The sequence below is a fragment of the Panicum virgatum genome, chromosome 7K, assembly GCF_016808335.1.
Source record: "Panicum virgatum strain AP13 chromosome 7K, P.virgatum_v5, whole genome shotgun sequence".
NCBI lineage: Eukaryota > Viridiplantae > Streptophyta > Magnoliopsida > Poales > Poaceae > Panicum > Panicum virgatum.
This window is the reverse complement of record NC_053142.1, coordinates 16,213,618-16,234,977: the sequence shown is the minus strand read 5'-3', so window position 1 is coordinate 16,234,977 and position 21,360 is coordinate 16,213,618. Positions and strand designations below refer to the sequence as shown.

At 43.5% G+C, this 21,360-nt stretch overlaps 1 pseudogene; it reads left to right on the top strand.

Moving 5' to 3' along the window:
• The first annotated feature begins 3,762 nt into the window (after window positions 1–3,762).
• Window positions 3,763–5,291, top strand: LOC120639954 (annotated as a pseudogene).
• Window positions 5,292–21,360: the final 16,069 nt, after the last annotated feature.

Below are 21,360 nucleotides of genomic sequence, written 5' to 3'. Positions count from 1 at the left end.
GCCCGATCTGTAGTAGTGAGAGCGAGCAGCCGCCAGGTTTAATGATTTTGTGGGATCCCTGGATGTAGCGGCTGGCAAACCGCTTCTTCTTACACAAAGATTCTGACAAAACCGAGCTTGGATAGAACTGAAGAAGATTTGGCGAACGAAGAAAAAGGTAAAAGGGTTTAAAATTAAGAAAATCAAAGGAGGTTATTCAGTAGCCATCGCAGGTTTCATTACTTGTCTTCCATTCAAATTCAAAAAAGCTCTTAAAAAGGATAGCGAAAGCTCAATTCACCATTGATAGCTTTATCCCTACAAGGAGGGATATTGTGATAATAGCGGCAGCAAACAAGAACTTGAGGAAAAAAAGATAGAAAAAATTATTAATAATCCAAAGCCCACCTTAATCCATTTTGTTGAGGATCTTGCACTTATTCCGGCCCTATATTTACATAGCCAAGAAAGGCTCTGGTGACCATGCATGACTACGGAGCGCCTATCGCCTTGGCACGGCACTCTAAAATGCATGCTGGGTTGGGCCAGCAAGAAGACTTCGACTAGGGAGACGAAGAATGGAATTGAAGAAGGCAGCATAGTATAAGATAACAGAATGGAACACCAAGCAACGAGTAAGTGGTGGATTTGGATGGAGTCTCGCAGAAGAAGAGTACGCGCGCTAGAGCGCCCCAAGACGTCAGTCCTTTTTCTGCTTGCTGGCCAAGGTCAGTTTACTGAATCCCTTCCAAACACCAACCCAATCTCCATTCCTTGATGGGAAATGAGCAAGACCATATGTTTCTAAAAAATATAGCCCCTATATAAACCTAGCCCTCACTACCCGAACTTCTTACCTTCAAATAAGACTAACTGCCCGAACCCGCTTACTTATCTTCTACGATCTAATTAAGTTAAGCAGTGGTTTTTTTTAAGTGACTAGAACTTCTATTAACTACTATTCTAGCACCCAGCTGTGCCATGTGTTTATTCTATTTTGCAGGTATTCCTTTCTCATCTTTTTAGGTAAGATAATTTGCAGATCTTCTTAGTCAGCCTATCTGTATTCTTATCCTCTAGTGCGGATCCAATCTGATTTTGTGAAGCCAATGCCTGACATCCATTGTGGGGATCATCTTTTATCGGGAGACATGGCCTGGTGGTTTCTGATCGAGATTCCTAATCAATGGGGTGAAGAGCTCTTCGCATGATCTGGTCCTACCTTTTTTTCTACGCTATTTTTTTGCCCCTTCTCAGCTGCTGTCCTTACTCCGGATAAATTGGAACACATTGATTCCGTTTGTTCCTGCCCTTCGCTTCAGGCCATAGTGCTTCTGAATTATTTCTATACCCCTTTGATGAGGCAGCCTCTGACTCTCGTGGGTAAACTCCTACTTGATTAGTCAGAACTTCTCTGTCTCAACTCGTGGACCTATATATCTTCTTCTTTATAAGAGATAGGGCTATTCTCACTGATTGCTCATATTTATTTACCCCATTTAAAAGTTTGTGCCTTGTTTCAGCCCTTCCTTCATCTGAACCTTCCAGTACTAATCTATCTTTATGGGGAAGACCCCTCATCTGACCTCCGAGCTACCCTGTCAATTGTAAAAAGTAGTTGAGTCATGTCTCGGAGGAGCAAAAAGAGTGAAATGAGGACGTAAGCCCCCCAGGTCTTCCTCTTCCTTCTAAACAAATTGCTTTCACTTGACTCTTCCAGTAAAAAAGTATACTGAGTGGTTGAAGGAAAGCGAAAAGGAATGGCTTTTTCATGTACCAGATGCGGTGAGCCAGACATCAAGCAAAAATGGACACACAATCAAAGAGTAAGGAGCAGTTATTTGCAATGACGGGTGGATTGGTCAGAGCTGCAAGGAGAGACTCGGTTATGGTGCGATAAAGAGCTTGCTTCAATGCTCGGATTCAGGTAGAAAGTAAGAGCAGTAGCATATTCATAGGAGAGCTTTGTACTTGAAATTAGTAGTCCCGGTAGTTGGAAAAAAGCTCTGAATACTGATTCAAAGCATCAAGATAGGTAGTCCGATCATTAGTTGGCCAGTCATAGCAATTTAAGTAGAAAGCTAGCTTCGGGATCAGATCATTCAACTAAAGCAGTCAGGCCGGGTAGGCTTTGAGGAACATTGGGGGTTCCTTATGTTGTGACTAAGCAGATATGTCTATTGTGCCCGGCAAATCGGTGTTTATAATGTTTGAATGCGGGAAACAGCTGTAACAACTTGCTCTTATCTTAAGAGCTTAACAAGGCTAAAATCTCTGTGCTAGCCTAGACCCTAATAGTAGGGTAATGCAATTTGATGGAGATTTGTAGCATCATTCAAGTAAATACAAATTGAGATCGTAGAAACATGAGCTTGTGATATAGCTACACCTAATTCCAGACCTGTTAATGCTAGAACTATAAATAAGGGACCAAGATCTCCTATGAAATAGAAAATATTATTCAGAAATAGCATAGTCCAAACAAACCCACTTAAAATCTTTGCTAAACTATGACCGGCCATCATATTAGCAAATAAACGTATTCCTGAGCTTAATGCACGAAAGACCTGGGGGGCTTACGTCCTCATTTCACTGTTTTTGCTCCTGCCAGACACGACTCAACTACTTTTTACAATTGACAGGGTAGCTCGGAGGTCAAACGAGGGGTCTTCCCCATAAAGATAGATTAGTACTGGAAGGTTCAGATGAAATAAGGGCTGAAACAAGGCACAAACTTTTAAATGGGGTAAATAAATATGAGCAATCTGTGAGAATAGCCCTATCTCTTATAAAGAAGAAGATAGATAGGTCCACGAGTTGAGATAGAGAAGTTCTGACTAATCAAGTAGGAGTTTACCCACGAGAGTCAGAGGCTGCCTCATCAAAGGGGTATAGAAATAATTCAGAAGCACTATGGCCTGAAGCGAAGGGCAGCAGCTGAGAAGGACACCAGCAGAAATAATTCAGGAACGAACAGAATCAATGTGTTCCAATTTATCCGGAGTAAGGACAGCAGCTGAGAAGGGGCAAAAAAAATAGCGTAGAAAAAAAAGGTAGGACCAGATCATGCGAAGAGCTCTTCGCCCTATTGATTAGGAATCTCGATCAAAAACCACCAGGCCATGCCTCCCGATAAAAGATGATCCCCACAATGGATGTCAGGCCTTGGCTTCATAAAATCAGATTGGATCCACACTAGAGGTTAAGAATACAGATAGGCTGACTAAGAAGATCTGCAAGGGAATGTTTCGGTGTCCATTGTCCTCCTCAGTCAGGAACTGAAGTGTGTAGCTCCTCCAATGTGTCCTCAAAGGTGCTAGGTCCTGTACCTTGAAGGAAATTCTGTTCCTAGCTGCAGGTCCGGTTCTGGGCCATGCAGGCCAAAAACAACCGCTGCGGCCCAAGGAACAAGGAAGCCCAACAGCTTGAATATAAAGCATATCTTTTAGAACTCCAATCATCGCATCTTTTACTTTGAAGCTGATACCGTAAAAATGGAGGCGCACGTTTTCTATCTTCGGAGACCGCGACGTCGTAAACTCGTAGGTGTCATCATCGATGGAATCCGAGCAACTAAAACTACATCGGGAAATTAGAGAAGAGGTGTGGTCCTTAGAGCAGATTCGCACCGTATCCATCACACATTCATCTTAAATTTATTGAGTTATTTTATTAATCGTTTATTTAGTAAGTTAGATCTTCAATTTTATAAACTTTAAACTGATTTTTTATGCTCTTTTAGTTTGTACTATTGAGATTTTTCTTCAAAATTAAATATGTATCATGTTTCAGGTTGAGGCGGTTCCTAAAATTTATGAATCCCTCCCAGTCTCTTCTGGTCTTATGTCTGAGGATCCTTCCTTCAGTTCCTTGAAGTATTTTAGGGACGATACAGATGATCTGTGGGACAGAACAATTGATTTTACTCCATCAGCTAGCATCGGACAATTGTCTATTCTATGTCTGGAGCTGCCGCAACTGTGTGATCTCCCAAACATTGGTGACTAGTTTTTTTACTACAAAGAGTACAATCTTGACTTTGAGTGTCAGAATGGGCGTTCATATTCTTGTGGCACTGGTATTGTTCCAATTGTGAAATCCCCTAATAACATAGATGTCCCCTTTGAGATACTCTTCCAAATTAATCATTTGGTTCAGCTTGGAACCCTCAGTGGGCCAACGCTTGATAATAATTTCTTCCGTCTGGTTAGCGCAAAATTTGTACCTGCTGATCATATAAAGCGTGCACTTTATAATATGCGTTGTTTGAAAAATACCTGCTTGAATACAACAGATTGGTTATCAGCTGAATACTCAAAAAATCTACAAATTACGCTACACACTGCAAATATCACCTCAGATATCTCCAGATCATGGATTGGTTTATGTCCACAGGGTGCAAGTTACCTCGGCTAAAGTTTACTTCTATGGACCAGAGATAAATGTCTCCAATCGTGTCGTGAGGCATTTCTGTGCTGACATAGATAACTTCCTTCGGGTTTCTTTTGTTGATGAGGACTTTGAGAAGCTCCATTCAGTTGATTTGTCATCTCGCTCTTCTTCAAGAAATAATGATGCTAGGAGAACTTCTTTGTACAATAGAGTTCTGTCAGTCCTTTCCAATGGCATCAGTATTGGCGACAAGCGCTTTGAGTTTCTTGCCTTTTTCTTCAAGCCAGCTCCGAGATAACTCTACATGGATGTTTGCTTCTCATCAGGGATTAACTGCAAGTTACATCAGGAAGTGGATGGGAGACATTCGGAATATCAGAAATGTGGCAAAGTATGCTGCAAGACTTGGTCAATCTTTTAGTTCCTCAAATGGCACGAAGTACATATTCTCTGATGGAGTAGGAAAGATTTCAGCTGATTTCGCAATGGAAGTGGCTATGAAGTGCAAACTGAAATGCTTTGCTCCATCTGTTTCTCAAATAAGGTATGGTGGTTACAAAGGTATTGTTGCTGTTGACCCAAGATCAAACTGGAAGCTTTCTTTGAGGAAAAGCATGTTAAAGTTCCAGTCTGAAAACATTACTCTGGATGTCCTTGCATGCAGCAAATACCAGCCGTGTTTCCTTAATTGACAGTTGATTACTCTTCTTTCAACACTTGTAGTTGGTGACAGTGTCTTTGAATTGAAGCAAGAGGAAGCCGTGAGGCAGTTGGATAGTATGGTAATTGAGCCACAGGCTGCTATTAAAGCAATTAAACTTATACCCATGGGAGAAGTAACCAATGTGGTTTGAGAATTGCTGTTGTGTGGCTACAAGCCTGATCACGAACCATATCTTTCCATGCTTCCAAAGGTATGAAACAAGCATATGAGATATTCCATACCTTATCTTGCACTTGTGAACTTTGAAGTGTCTATCATGCCATCTTGGGTAGTTGAGGAGTGGAACAGTCTTGAATCAAGTCACCTCAACTCCTTAGGTCAAGTAGCTTGGGAGTTTTTTTTTCTTTCTTTAGTTTTCAAAACAAACCTTGATTAGCTCCTCAATTGATACTCTCAGATCGCTCAAGATGTTTCATTCCTCACCAAGGCCTTTTATGTGCCATTCTTTTCCACCCTACTCCTAATGGCTTCTTTTTGTGGAGCTGTAGGTATGGAGGATATGAAGGCAAGCTTGCTTCTCATATTTTGCTATGTCAAAAATTGGATCCAAATGAGAAACAAGTCATAAACCTTGATCAAGATGTGCAAATGTGTGAGTGTTTTTTTGGTGGATGGTGGATGAACTCCTTTGCATCATCCATCTCTCTCCTTTATTTTCTTGGATATGGGCTATCTCTTTTTCTTCTTCTCTCTTGTTTTCTCTTTTTTTTTTGACATGCCTTGTGAGCATGTGGCATACCTTCTTTGGGTATGCATCTTTTATTTCTCTTTTTTTTTGTGTATCCCACATCCTTGATGGTAACTTGGGAGAGAGAGAGAAAGAGAGTCATGGTGTGACTTGGAGTCTTATTTTGTGGTGGGTGGAAGTGCTTGCTATCTTCCAGTGTGAAAGTATAGAATATGAGTGGACGTGTATGTGACCTTGATCATGGGAGTATGAAATGAATCTCACAAAGGCTCACAACAATTTGACAAAGCTCAATGAGAAAACAAGTTGCATATGTGGAAAGGCTTTTCAAACTTGCGACTCAAATGGCTTTGGAAAGGAATTTGGCAAATCAAAGAGGAGTTTGCAAGGGTTTTATGTTTTTTTAATAAATTTTCCCAAGCACTTAGCATTAAGAGCGAAGATCGGATCATCGAACCATATCACAAACATCAACTACTTAGATGAGCATGCTGTCCTAAGGATATATGTTCACAAGAATCATGAGGATAAGCATGGAATAGAACTTATGCGAGCCAACCACAGAAAGTATGTATGTAGCACAGGTGGGGTATGTTGATTCATTTTGTTGAGTTTGATTAAAAGGATTTGGCTTAAAATTCACTCAAAACTCAAGAAAATCAGGGAGATCAGGGAGTTTAGAGACACAAACTGACGCAGTTGATGAAGATGGACCTGAGTGGGCCACCCTTTTGCGTGTATGCTGGTGCAGTGTGGTGTGCTCTTTTCATGGGTGCCTGTCCATCGTTTCAGTCCTGGAGAGGCTATGGCTCTCCTCCACACTTGTTTTGTACCTAGGTGCTGCTTTAAAAGACAGGTGACACAAGGACTCTACCGGGTTAGATGACTGGTGAGTCAAAACTTTGTTGAATTGAAAAAAATGGAGGCATCTTTCCTTAAAAAATGGTCCATTTAAATCAAAAGAAGCCTATGATCGTGGGCATTCTTACTCAACCACATGTACGTCCACCATGCTTGCCATTCGAAGTAGATCAAATAAAGTCTCGGCTGCAAGGTTAGTGCACAAAAACAACAACAAGCCCTGCATAGATATCATTATAAATTAGAACCAAAGCACAACCATCAAAAGGGCACCGGGGGAAGGCTTCCCTAAGATGATCATGCGGCTCATGGTGCCTTGGCACAACGGACGGTAGATCTCAGAGATATCAAGGATGAACATGACTTTTGTGATGGATCGGGATGAATTTTCATGCTCATGGAATGAGTGGCTGAATCTCCAAGTAGAATAACTCAAGAACATTCATGGCCCCATAATGAAAGAGGATGTGTAACTCTGTGGGCCATATGAATGATTTTGAGTTCAGGTCATGAGGGAAATGAGTTTCTTTCAACTCATCCCCTCCTTAGGTTGAAAAGCCTTGCATTTCATCAAACATGAATGTGGTGGAAAAGCAATTCATCCTAAGCTTCCCATAGAAGTTTATTTGATATGAATGGTCAATAACTTCTATTGGGCATCAATCAAAATCATGGAATGAAAAATGAGCTTTAATTCACTTGATTTGATTGGCATCGATCTATAATCGAGGAAAAGGGAATGAGTTTGTTTCGCTCGATTCGATCGGTATGGCGCGAGGGTGAATCTCGTAGCCAGATAGGAAACTGGGTTCCAAAAAGCATGGCTCTAAAGACTCACCTGAAGGAGCAAAAGGTGTGTATGAGGATAACCTTTCATGGGTAGTGGGGGTGAAGGTAGAGATAAATAAAAGCAAAAGATATGAGGTTGAAAGTGGTAGCGGGGGTGAAAGATATGAGGTTGAAAGTGGTAGCGGGGGTGAAGGTAGAGGTAAGGAAAAACAAAGGCTAAGAGATTTTTGTTTTTTTTAAAGAAAAAGAAAAAGATACGAGGACAAACTAGGTTTGAAGTTAGTACAGCAACCATTCCCCGGCAACGGCGCCAGAAAGCTTATTGGGTATTTTAACGACTGCGAAAAGGACTCCGTAAGCGCACGGAATACCATTGTAGCTTTCCCCTTAGAGAAGAGTATTCCAAGGGTATCGTATCCACAGGAAACGTGTGTGCACTAACTCCTAACTTAGTCGGTCCAAGGACATACCTAGATAAGTGGCGAGGAAAGAGAGGTTTCCTGCGGTAGCACTAAAGATGAGTTAAAGGTCAATCTCTGGGGCAGAATACTCACTTCAGGCACCGACTTACCCCTGAATTGGTCAAGAGACTCCAGCCAACGGCTCTATTCTATATCCAAACATGGAGGATTACGAAGGACCGACAGGGCTGTCACCACCTGTGGCCTACCTCTACAAACCGTGGGATATAAGACAAACGAAGGTAACCCTCAGCCTAGACACCACATCTATGCTACTGGTTACTACTGCAGTCTAACTACATCTGTATACCCGTAGCAAACTACGGCACTCCGTATAAATATAGAGCGACGAACCCGTGAGTAAGAGAACTGATCTCACTCATAAATAAGTACTATGCAAAACAGGAATCACAAATACCAAACTTACTTTACTCAGAAAGGAAGCCAGCATCTGTAGAGGTACACGCTAGGAGAGGAGCGCCAACAGACCCGGCTCTTCCCCTAACTAATCCTCACCCTCCTCCTATTCTAAGCACTAGCTAGCAAGCACTTCACGCTTTGCATTGGAGCTCTAATTCTGCATCCTTGGAGGTGTGTGTGAATGAGGGGGTGAGGAGGCCCTTTTATAGTGCTCAAGGCTGGTTCCCGCCATATCCATGTATGGTAACCTGAGCCACAAGGATCAGGAGGAGTAGGGGGCACGCCACATCGACATGCAACTGGACGGGCTTCTGTCCAAGTTCGACCGACACTGGGGGTCGATCGACCCCAGGTGGAGCCTCCCCTAGTTCATCTCTCTCTGGCAGGCTGACAAGTGGGTCCTGAGCCTTATCCTCAGGTGCATCATGCGTGGCGCCCCCATTTGCTCTGCCAGGTGGGCCCTGAATCCACCTGCTTCGCTCTGATTGGTCGGAGATGTGCTTTCTCCCTTGCTCACTTGTGTTTCTTAGCCCTTTTTGTGTGATTGCAGACATGGCTTTCTGAAATCAACGATTCACCAAAACTTGTGGAAATAGTTAGAATTAATTCTCCTAGTTCTAGTTTTGGTATTTATTGTGCCATTGTCTTATACAAAAATTGATGGTCAGGTTTGACTTAAGAGCCATCAACAGTGGGTCCTATTGTAGGAGTGCAGGCTCAGTCTCAGGTTCTCATTGCCATTGGATTTGGTCATTTTGATGAAATTTGCAGGCCGATCGGCCTGGTGCAGGCCGCCCAGCTTGGTTTCGTGGCGAAACACGTTCATATATTTCCATAGGATCTCCAACATTCTGCTTGTTTGATTTTTCTGGGTACTCATTGAAAAGTTAGAACATGGGTGTGGTTGGCACACAAGTGTGTACCAACCACTAGCATCACAAATGAGTAAGCAAAAATTTTATTTTATTTCAAATCCTAAACCGAATTCTAGGTGCTGGGTGTGGCGGAACCACCCAAAACTACTGAGCCCGAGTGCACTGATCTTTGTTGCTAAGCAACTCTGACCCAAATCGGCACTCACCGGTAGTTCCTCGAGTGAAGCCTCGATAAAGCCACGATATTCCAGCATCAGCAGACAACACTCACACGAAGGTGAGCCCAGAGATTACAACACAAACCATTTCATACATCTCAGATTGAGTGCAGCGTAAAGAAAATTTATTACAAACCATGTTCGGAGTAGCAAGTTCTACGGGGTTCCAACTACTCAAATTATTCAAGTCTCATTGTTCAGCGGAAGCAAATAAATATAACTAGCGACATAACGTGACGCATCGATAAAGCCCGTACGAATGCGTCACTCAGCGGGAGGGTGATTAGCACCAGCTGAAGGGCCATCCCACTCAACTGACCAACCCGGAGGCAGAGTACAAGGCCAAATACGACTTGCAAACAGATCCTCGAAGTTAGTACCTGAAAAACAGTGCCACAAGCAAGGCTGAGTATACTAATACTCAGCAAGACTGACCCGTCTCCGGATATATCATAGTCCGATAACTAGACATGCAAGGCTTTTTGGTTGGTGGGGTTTGTTTTGCCAAAAATGCCGCTAAGTGTTGATCCTTACTTTCAGGTTTTACTTAGCCATATTCTAGTTGGATTAACCATTCTAAATTTGCAACTATCTCTACTCAAGCATGGTAGAGCAACCATTTAATCATACAGCAGTATTATCATCATTTGTTCCACTTGTTACTCTGTGTGACCGAAAACATTAAGCAATCTCATGCCGTCAGAGGCGGACGATTCCGAATCGAATTTCAACCTGGCCAGGGGAACCTAGACCACACGCATGGGGATTGACTTCGCTCCCGCCCACGCTACTTTTCATCTTTCTTTCCAGTTCGTGGATCCGGGTCACCCTCCCCGACTACAGAGTCCGACCACTCTGCACCCGTACGTCGCGACAAAAATATAAATCCTACTTCTACCAAGAGGGTGAATGGTCGTTCCACTCGCCAGTCCAATCAGGTACTTGAGCTTACCGATTACCATATTTCTCGGTATGTGGCTAGTACTTTCAAACGCTTAACGAAATGAGCCACACACCGCGACCTTAGCTATTTTTGACTATACCAACGGGGTATCACAACTACACAACCCCGCCCGTTGTCCTTACATTTCAACAGGAATTTAAGTCAGTACAATTCCTATTTGCTCGCGAGAGGCAGGAAACCACTCGACTACTACCGTACCTATTTAGCATGGCAACTAGTCGATAAAAAGATCCGGTACCAAACATAGGTTCCTAGGGATCATGCATCTAAGGTTTTCGATCAATGCCTAGAAAACTTAAATGCAGAAAACAAATATTACAATACATTAATAAATAGATTGCTGAAAGATAATTTGGAAAAATAGTGGGATTATGCTCCGGGGCTTGCCTTCTTGGGCACTGTCAGGCAGAAAAGCCTCTGGGGCTTGGCCCAGGTCTTGAGACAAGTTAGCACAATTCAGATTAACCTCCTGCTCCGCACGAGAGTCCGCGGGCACCAGTTCGTAGTCTCCGTCCGCGAGATTAACCGTTTCTATATGCAATGCAAGATTATGAGTTATTCATGGATAACAATTTCTTTCCTTCACGATAAAGTTGTAGTTCAACAAAAGTTGATTTAGTGATGATTTCAACATTTCATTTCATGGGCAGTCGTTTATAGAGTAGTAACCACAATTATGTTTCTTCATAAATGAGTGGGGGTTTTGGTTTTCATTTCAAATTCAGCACATAGCATGCTTTCATTATTTCCCAACAACAAATCTACTCATGAGCTAGTGATGATAAACTAAGTAACACAGATCCAAACTTAAGCGTTCATGATATAAAATTCAGCATCTAACCATACAGCAAAAACTATAACTATTCATGCAAATGGATTACTCTAGTTGCTTCACCTTTTTGTACAGAACGTTCAACATGGGTTCTGGTATTACAAATTTTACGAGAGCAACTTCATAGCATATACTAATCACTGAAATTTTTCCAGATTTTATTCACTTATATAACTGAGGTGACAGAAAGGACAAAAACATCAAGCTTTTAGCTAAGATTAATTGTACCGAGAGTTTTACTAAGGATATGACTCTCAAATTTTTATCAGAGACTATTCATGAGCTAAACATAGTCTAAATTTTTTTTCAAGATTTAACTCAGCATGAAAAATTAGTTTTGCTGTTAACTTAGCATGAGTTAGCATAAATCTCTCAAGGTGTATTTAACCAGTATTGCATATGAAACTTTTATTAAAGATAGAACATACTCCAAAAAAGATCATGTCCAAAAATCATGATCAGAAACATTGTAGATTACTCAGAAAAAAATAGTAAATCTAGCCCTAAGATGCTAAGCATGATTATTCACCAAAGCAAAACTTAGTAAATGCAGCTCAAAATTTTTAGACAGAAACATAGAGCTAGAAACAGACTTCAGAATTAAATATAGATTTTTCTGAGCATAATAACTATATATGGAGAATTAAGTTGATTAAACAAGCATAAATCATGGTATATAGCACATGAACTCTAATAAATCTGAAATTTATGGATTCACAAGATTTCAGTTACACATGTATGAAGTAAACATTCCAAAGCAAGATCATGTGCATGTTTTCCAGAATTAAATCTAGAAAGCTAACAACAGATTAGAGAATCTTGATTGTTCCAATATGATACCTGTTTTGGTTGGGTGTCATCTTGTTACTGTGATATTAAGATTCCATTAGTGATAACATATCCAAAAATCAAGGTCATTTGCTGAGTAGAACTTCCTGAACATGCATAAGATGGTTTTCTTATTCTTTTTCCTAGATTAAAATCGGTTGAGTTTCTGCAGATGTGACTGTTACAAAATTTGTAGATTTTGTTACAAGGATTCCAGATCAGTTGAGTTTAAATTTTTCCGATTTCTCTGTGATTTGTTTCGTATTTTAGAAGTTCACTGATATACACTGGAATACTTGCAGAAACACCCTTGAACGAAAAAAAGAAATTACAACCGGGTCCTTCGCCGGCCTTCTCCGCCGTGGCATCTTGCCGGTGGTGTTCTGCGATGCAGGGCTTACCGGGGCTGCCACGGGGAGGCGCATGGGAGAGAAGGGATAGAGGAACACCTACCCTGGTCGACGTTCGAGTGTTTGGTGCACGGGTTCGAGCTCGTCGGCGTCAATGGCGGGGCGGTTGTTCGGTTCGTCGGTGCTGGAGGTGAAGGAGGGCTCGGGGTAGGGGAACAGGGTGCACACGAGCACCGCGTGAGCTTGTGGATGCTTCTGGGGTAGCTATCGTGCAAAAGGGGAACGGCGTCGGGAGGAGGTTTGGGTTCGATTCCGCGCGCGTGGAGCTTAACTAGGAGGTGGCGAAGCTGCTGCGGTGGTCGGAGGGGGCAATGTAGGGCTGGGTTAGCCGGTCCGCGCGAGCTGGATCTCGGCGGCCATGGCGGAGCGGCGGGAGGAGGAAGAAGGAGGAGAAGGCGCACGACGGTGGAGTTCTGGGGGTCTTTATAGGCCAAGGAGCTCCTGGGTGAGGTATGTAGTGACTGGGGGCGGTCGATTTGGCCCTGGGCGACTCGACGGCGAGCGGGCGGAGGAGGCAGCGGCGCTGCGCCGGCCGGGGTGTTGTGGCGGCTCGGGGAGGTGTCTGGGACGCGTGTGCGTGTGAGGAGGTGCCAAGAGGCAGCCAGGTGGCGCTGGGAACTCCCCGGGTCCATTTGGCCACGAGCGCGCGGTGGCCGAAACAGAGCAAGCCGGGAGAGAGAGATGGAGATAGGGGTGTTTCTGCGATTTCTGAAATTCCAGGGACCCTTCGGTAAACTAAAATTATCTCCTATTTGGAGGGCTCAAATGGAAAAGTGTTGAATACCATTTTTGCATAACTTTTCAAGATCTACAACTTTTGTGTTATGAAAATTTTTATTTAAAACTCACATTTTGAACTATTTGTACACTTACAAATTTGCACAAAAGGACTTTGATTTTATTCAGTTTTTGACTTGATTTTGGCTGATGTTCAATTGAGCACATGTCAATTGAAGCACCTCCCATGAGCCAACTAAAATTTTGTGCACCTTGTTGAATTGAAATTTGAATAGCTTTTCACTCTTTTTCTTGTCTCATTTAATTTCTTTTGTATAATTTGTCTTTTATTTGACCCCTTTATCTTTGAATTACTTTCCCAAATTTTTCTTTTAACTTTAACTAAGGTACATTGATTGTATTTAAATGTACTGACACCTGAGGTGTCACAACCTGCCCCCTTAAAAAGAATCTCGTCCCGAGATTGGATGATTGAATTTAGGTAGGGAAAATGATATACTTGAGGTGGAGCTAAGAAAACCTGGATAATGTCGATTAAGATAATCTTCCGTCACCCAGGTGGCTTCTTCTTCAGTGTGATGAGACCACTGAACTTTATACATTTTTACCACCTTTCGACGAGTACCTATCTCTTTTTGATCCAGAATTCTGAGTGGATATTCGGTATATGAGAGATCGGGCTCCACTAAAATTTCTTGTTGATCAATGATTTCCGTAGGAACTCGAACACATTTCTTGAGTTGGGATATGTGGAAAACATTATGGATGGCGGCGAGTCGTGAAGGAAGTCGCAAACGATAAGCCACGGTTCCACATTCTTCAATGATTTCATATGGCTCGACATAGCGAGGTGCGAGCTTACCCCTGACTCCGAAACGTTGAACGCCTCGAGTTGGGGACACTCGTAAATAGACGTGGTTACCAACCATGAACTTCAAAGGATCCCTTCTTTTATCGAAATAACTCTTTTGCCGAGACTGAGCTGCTCGAAGATTCGCTTGTACTATTTTTACTTTCTCCTCAGCGTCGATCACTAATTTGGGTACAAATATTTGACGTTCTCCGGTCTGGGACCAACTCAAAGGAGTACGACACCGTCGACCATACAAGGCCTCAAATGGTGCCATCTTCATACTGGCCTGATAGCTGTTGTTATAAGAAAACTCAGCCAAGGATAAACATTTGTCCCAGCTCTTGTCATAATGGATGACACATGCTCGAAGCATATCCTCAAGAATTTGATTCACCCTTTCGGTCTGCCCGTCAGTCTGTGGATGGTAAGCTGAGCTGCGAATCAATTTAGTTCCGAGAGCCTCTTGGAGTTGCTCCCAATACCTTGCCACAAACTGGGGACCACGATCCGATATAATCGTTTTGGGTATACCGTGTAGGCAGACAATCCGATCAATATAGATTTCAGCATATATCTTGGCTCGATATTCAGTATGCATTGGAATAAAATGAGCAGTTTTTGTGAGCCTATCAACAATGACCCAAATGGAAATATGGTGCTGAGAAGTATTTGGTAATCCCATGATGAAATCCATGCTGATATCTTCCCATTTCCAAGACGGAATTGGTAGAGGTTGGAGAGTTCCAGCAACTTTCAAGTGACTAGCTTTCACTCTCTGGCAGGTGTCATATTCTGCGACATATTTGGCAATCTCTCTCTTCATGCGAGTCCACCAAAAATTTTGCCTGAGATCTTGGTACATCTTGGTGCTACCCGGATGAATAGAGAATTTAGAGAGATGTGCTTCGTCCAGGATTTGTTTCCGGAGCTCATGATTCTTTGGAATGACTAGGGGATCCTCGAACCACAAAATTCCTTTATGGTCCACTCGGAAACACTTGTATTTATTTTCTCTTTCTACTACCTGCTGCTTGATGATACCAACACTTTTGTCGTGTAATTGTGCCATGATGACCTTGTCATAGAGTGTCGGTTCCACCGAAATATGATTCAAAGAGCCATGAGGAATGATTTCCAATTTCAGCTTTTGCATTTCAGCACATAATGTGTCATTATACGACTCCACTGAAAGGCAATTGCAGTGAACCTTGCGACTGAGCGCATCGGCTACAACATTAGCCTTGCCCAGATGATAATGAACCTCCAGGTCATAATCTTTGATTAATTCCAGCCATCTTCGTTGTCTCATATTCAGCTCACTTCGAGTGAAAATGTATTTGAGACTCTTATGGTCGGTATAGATATTGCAATGAGTGCCCATAAGATAATGTCTCCAAAGCTTGAGAGCATGAATAACTGCGGCTAGCTCAAGATCATGAGTGGGATAATTTAGCTCAGTGTGGCCGAAGAGCTCGGGAAGCATAGGCTATAACCCGATTGTCTTGCATTAGAACACAACCAAGACCAGTTCCTGAAGCATCACAATAAACGTCGTATGGTTTATTGTTGTCAGGTTGAGCCAAGACTGGTGCAGTGGTTAGATGTGCTCTTAATGTATGGAATGCTTCATCGCACTTTGTGTTCCATTTAAACTTGACATCCTTCCTTAGTAGTTCTGTCATGGGCTTAGCAATTCTGGAGAAGTCCGGAATAAATCTATGGTAATACCCCGCCAAGCCGAGAAAACTGCGAATCTGATGAACTGAAGTAGGAGGTTTCCAGTCCATCACTTCTTGCACTTTGCTGGGATCAACTGAAATGCCTTCGCTAGATATAGTGTGACCCAGAAATTTGACTGTGTCTAGCCAGAATTCACACTTGGAGAATTTTGCGTACAGCTTATGATCTCTGAGACGTTGAAGAACAATGCGCAGATGTTGCTCATGTTCTGCCTCATTCTTGGAATAGATCAGAATGTCGTCAATAAAAACCACGACAAACTTGTCATGTTCCGGCATAAATACCGAGTTCATGAGATACATAAAATAAGCCGGAGCATTGGTGAGACCGAAAGACATAACCAAGTATTCATAGAGACCATATCGGGTTGAGAAGGCGGTCTTGGGAATATCACAAGGCCGGATTTTAATTTGATGATACCCCGAACAGAGATCAATCTTGGAGAAGATCTTTGCCCCAGCCAACTGATCAAATAGTACATCAATGCGGGGAAGTGGGTATTTATTTTTGATGGTCACCGCATTGAGAGGCCGGTAGTCAACACACAACCTCAGACTGTCATCCTTTTTCTTTACGAACAATGCTGGACAGCCCCAAGGCGAAGCACTTGGGCGAATAAACCCCTTGTCCATAAGTTCTTGCAGCTGGATTTTTAGTTCAGCTAATTCTTTAGGCGGCATTCGGTACGGCCTTTTTGAAATGGGTGCTGTACCAGGCTGAAGTTCAATGACAAATTCGATATCCCGGTCTGGCGGCATACCAGGTAAATCGTCCGGGAACACATCTGCATATTCACGTACTACCGGAATATCTTCGAGACGAATATCTTTCATGGCATAGGCACAAGAGTTGTTGCATTGGTGATGAGGTAAATATAGAACCTAATGACCATGAGTTGGAGAATTTATTTCAACAGCTCGGGAAGAGATATCTAGCACTACCCCATGTCTTTTCATCCATTCCATTCCCAGAATAACATTAATTCCTTCTAGTGGTAATAGGATTAAATCGGTTGAAATCGTTTTACTACCCAACTTAAGCGGTGCTGTTCTAACCATTTGGTTGGATGCTATTTTACCACTAGGAGTAGATATCATATAAGAGCCTTTGGTGTGACAAAAATCTAAACCAACTTTTGCTCCAAATTTAGAGCTAATGAAACTATGAGATGCACCAGAATTGAATAAGATAACTGCGGGGTGATGGTTTATCGAGAATGTACCCGACATAATTGGTGCTCCCTCAGGAAGTTCAGCAAGGTTGGTGATGTTAAGTCGGCCCTGCCTGACGTGAATGGTTTGCCTCTTGCCCTTGTTCTGATCATTTCTGCGAGAAGCCTACCCTTGAGATTGTCCCGCCTGGGGGCACATCTTGGCAAAGTGATCTGGACTCCCACATCTGAAACAACGGTTATTATTATCAGGGCGAGCGGCTGGCTGAGTATTCGGCCTAGGGCCGTTCTACGGCTGCTGAGGTGCAAATCGAGCTTGCTGAGGAAACCCGAATCGAGTCTGCTGCTGCTGTTGAGGAGGCCGAATAATCCAACGCCCTGGCTAAGGGGCCTTCTGAGAGAGTGCGGGTGGGCTATTCTGCACAATACGATACCTCGGTGCAGAGGCACTCGAGGGTCCAGCAGGTGCCTTGCGCTTCTTTTCAGCGTGGTGTGCAGAAATAAGATCCTCCTGAGAGATAGCCATATTCACCAATTCATTGAAAGAGTCTGCACGGACAAGATTTAGCCTTTCTTGTAACTTGGTGCTAAGGCCTCGACGGAAGCGTTCACGCTTCTTAGCGTCAGTATTCGCGTGATGTCCAGCATATTGACACAATTGATGGAATACTTGGGCATACTGCACCACAGTACGAGTGCCCTGAGTTAAGGCCAAGAACTCGTTGAGCTTACGGTCAAGAAGTCCAGCTGGAATATGATGGTCTCGAAAAGCCAATTTGAACTCATTCCAATTCACCACATGATCAGCCGATAGCATCCCGTGGTAATGATCCCACCACATACGAGCTGATCCGCGAAGTTGCTGCGCGGTGTAGCGAGTCTTGTTCGCTTCGGAACAAGGAGTAGTCAATAGAGAAAACTTGGACTCGATCGTGCGAATCCAAGCGTCCGCGTCCAGAGGCTCATCCGCTTTATTGAACAGCAGAGGCTGAGTACTGAGGAAATCTTGGTAGCTCGCTTCTTGTGCTTGGTGAGCATGATGCCCACCCCGCGGTTGTTGCTGAGCTTGAACCAACTGCCGCAGAATTTCCGTCAGGGCGGCAAGAACCTCAGCGATACCCACTGGTGGAGGAGGTGGAGGTGGATCGCCATTCCCCCCGGCTCCAAAACCACTAAGGGTGCCTCGAGTCGACCCAACCATCTGAAATGTGAGTATCTTTGCATTAGGCTCAACATTCTCATCATTTCAAATGGAACATACAACTCAATGTCGTGGGAGTAAAACGAATCGCTTAAATCATGTTGTGCAGAAAACCAATGATACGAAAACACTAATAACTGGAGTTCTGTACAGGATATAAACTTGAAATTTTTACAGGAGATAGATAATTTCATGAGCTACAACTTTGGTAGTCATCACAAAGTCAGGTTTCCAGAGTAAGTTAGTCGAAAAATTCATTTACTCCTCCTCTGGTTTTTCTGTTTCACAGAAAACAGAGCTTTTGTAATTTGCGATTATCTCCTGAGATACTAATCCGTTTGGGCTGAAATTTTGTGAGCATCTTCTCGATGAAATTTGGAACAACTTTGGTATTCAACTCAGGAGCTAAATCCTAAAGGAAAAGAGGATAAAAATTCGAACTAGCTGCTGTCTTCCGCTTTTCACAGATCACTGATAATTCACACTAGTAGCATTAGGGATTCATTACATCCATCATCCTCTCATTTCTACTTAGTTACTCCTAACATCAGTACTAAAGGAGGTTACTCAACTTAGCCTAGTAGCCATGGTCCAAAAGTAGGCTACACTAAGAGGAGTCTACAAAAGCTAAGAAAACAGCGCCTCGGTCTACATGTTGACCGATGCCTCACTCGCCGCGGGAGTGTGAACCTCAACCGGTGCGGGCTGCGGCGCCTGGTCCTCGGAGTCCATCTCTGAAACGCCCTTGATCTCCTGGGGCTCATCCTCCTCATCCACCTGCATCTCGTCGGGAGGTGCGTGAAGGGCATCCTGTGCGTGCTGTATCGCGTGGAGCTGCCCCTGGGCCTCGTCCAACTCCAGCTGCAGGTCGTGGAACTGGTCCTCCAAAAAGTTGATCGTAGCGTCACGATCCATCACCGTGTCCTGAAGCTCGTGAACCTGGCCGTGGAGCTGGGCGATAAGAGTAGCCCTGCTCTCGAGCTCGGTGCTAGCCTCCTGAAGCTGTCCATCTCTCAGCTGGACCGCCAGGTGCAAGGCCAGAGTGTGGTCCACCAACTGAGCGACGGCGTAACTCTAGTAGGTGTGAAGTCTGTAAAGACCATCCAAGCACATCGCTGTCGTCCGAAGTGCCCCGACCGGGTCAAGGGTAGCGACCACGTCCACGTGTGCCATCCGGTCGAGCCACAGTGGGTCTGTCGGGTCAGGGGCAGGGAACAACCCGAACGCAGTCAGAACCACCTCAAGAGGGTGCGAAGAGCAAAAAGCGGTCATCGCCCTCATAGCGGTAAGCTCCCAAGTGTCCAGCAGGTAGTGACCGACCATCTGAGTCACGATCGGCTCCCACCTGTTGAGCGGGTGCTGCGGGATCACCATCGTCACACTGCAGCGACGAACTCCGTCCTCCACAAACTCGTGGCCATCGTAAATTGGTGGCTGGAGGTAACCGGCTGCACTCAAAAGCTCCCAAAGACGGCGGGGAAACCCGTCCCAGTGCAGGCAAGCGGAGTGCACGTGCCCCTGCGCGTCAACGACCAGCAGCTCTTCCATCTGTCCCAACAAAAGACCGATGGATCAGCTGATGGTAACAAGAACTACTAACTCTGGACAGTGAAAGAAATTGCCAAAACGATAGATAATTTGCTTCAACAATTCTCAAAAATTCACACAAGATCCCTCTGATAATAAGGAACGATTCATATAGTCATCACTAAGATCAATTTGGACTCCATGGGGGTGATATGCTCAGGTATTCAGAGTGACGTCAACCAGGAAAACTGGGTGTCCAGAGAGGGTGTATTTTGACCATAACTCTCAAACCAGTTGTCAAAAATTATTAAAATTTTTATGGTAAGATCATAACTTAGTTGTCTACAACTTTCATGTTGAACGATTTTTCGTTTGAACAACTTATAAAAGTCGAAAAATTTCAGTTGTACAGACTATTCAGAGTTAACAGTTTTACCCAGGGTTGATCTAAAAACACAAATACCAAGCTAGAAGGCTTCAAAAATTCTCAAACTTTTACAGTAGTTTGGTGATTTAGGTAGCTTCATTTCATCTTACTGACCCAAGTTGGTTTGAAAAATTTTAACAGAGGTTAAAATTAAAATTCGTGGAAACTGATTTCCCTGAAATTGCAGAATATCAAGATGCTCCTTAAGATAGGTTTTTAGCCAATTTGATTGGGATTTCTTCCGAGGATTTCTTTGTTAACCATTTTGAGGATGAATGCAGAACCTATACGTCCTCACCAAGGAAAAAATTGCCAAGTAACCTTGGTCTTACGCAATGACTTTGGTGGCATACATAATACGTTCCTCACTATATAGCTACTCGATATAGCTAGATAGCCTAGATTTCGAATTCGAGTTAGCGTACCTGCAGAAAATTGACAGTATATAAAATGAACCTTTCATGCCAGCACGCACGAAAGCGTTCCCATACATTACCGATCACTATAGAATCAGCATCCATACAATTACCGCCGTATGGACAACGTTAAGCATACGTTATCGAAACAACGTATTGACTTGAGTACTGTCTTTGACGGGGAATTGAATTCCAATTTCGAACCATTACTCCCCATATAATCAACCGAAGTTGGTATATGGGCAGTAGATCAAGTAGGCCACTGCTTGAGCTCCAGCGTTCAGGCTCGCATCACCGACGGGAAGGTCAGACTCCCTCAGCTGACTGAGCAAGCATACCTCCGCGGCGACGATGTAGTTGCAGAATTTAAATTACAGAATTTAAATACTGAAAAGTAATGTGCTGGAAGTTAGCCATACAAAATAAGCCACCTGATTATACCCATAAGATCCCCTAGGGCTTTACGTCCTAGACTTGTCCTTGGAGATCCTAAACTCTTTCAAAAACTTTAGTAGTTTTGAAGTCAAGTTTTAATTTGTTGTTTTGAAAACCGAGGTTGCCATCTCTGGTAGGCTGTCTGCGAGCTCTGATGCCAACTGTGGCGGAACCACCCAAAACTACTGGGCCCGGGTGCACCGATCTTTGTTGCTAAGCAACTCTGCACCAAATCGGCACTCACCGGTAGTTCCTCGAGTGAAGCCTCGATAAAGCCACGCTATTCCAGGATCAGCAGAAAACACTCACACGAAGGTGAGCCCAGAGATTACAACACAAACCATTTCATACATCTCAGAGTGAGTGCAGCGGAAAGAAAATTTATTACAAACCATGTTCGGAGTAGCAAGC